The sequence below is a fragment of the Populus euphratica genome, unplaced genomic scaffold (assembly GCF_000495115.2).
Source record: "Populus euphratica unplaced genomic scaffold, PopEup_1.0 scaffold35.1, whole genome shotgun sequence".
NCBI lineage: Eukaryota > Viridiplantae > Streptophyta > Magnoliopsida > Malpighiales > Salicaceae > Populus > Populus euphratica.
The window spans coordinates 1,144,347-1,144,719 of NW_011499860.1; the positions used below are offsets into that span (position 1 = coordinate 1,144,347).

A 373-nucleotide genomic window follows, 5' to 3' on the forward strand; every position below is an offset into this window, starting at 1 on the left:
AAATTTTAAAAGTTTTTTGGTTTTCCCCCCCCCCCCCAATCCTCCCCTTGCATCAGGAGATGGGAAGAAACTAAAGCTGTTATTAGCTTTTAGTTATTATTATCCTTGTTAGCTAGTAGTTTCCTTGTCAGATTGGTATTAGTTCTTAATTACATATTAGATTGTAATTCCTTAGCTGGTATTTAAGAGGGGAACAGAACAAAAGATGGGGATTTGTTTTGTATGCTTGGCTATTGCTTTTCTTTAAACGTAAATTGGAGTGATTCCTCTACAGAGAGATTCTGTGTTATTACTTATTGTTCTTATTAGAGTCATGAGAGGTTGCACCTGAGAGTATTTACATTACCCCCCCCCCCCCCCCCGCACCCGAAAG

At 38.9% G+C, this 373-nt stretch overlaps 1 protein-coding gene across 1 annotated transcript in view; it reads left to right on the forward strand.

Moving 5' to 3' along the window:
* Positions 1–373, forward strand: part of LOC105124522 (probable glucan 1,3-alpha-glucosidase) — a 6,043-nt gene that overhangs the window by 2,311 nt on the left and 3,359 nt on the right. The gene's annotated exons all lie outside the window — the stretch shown is intronic.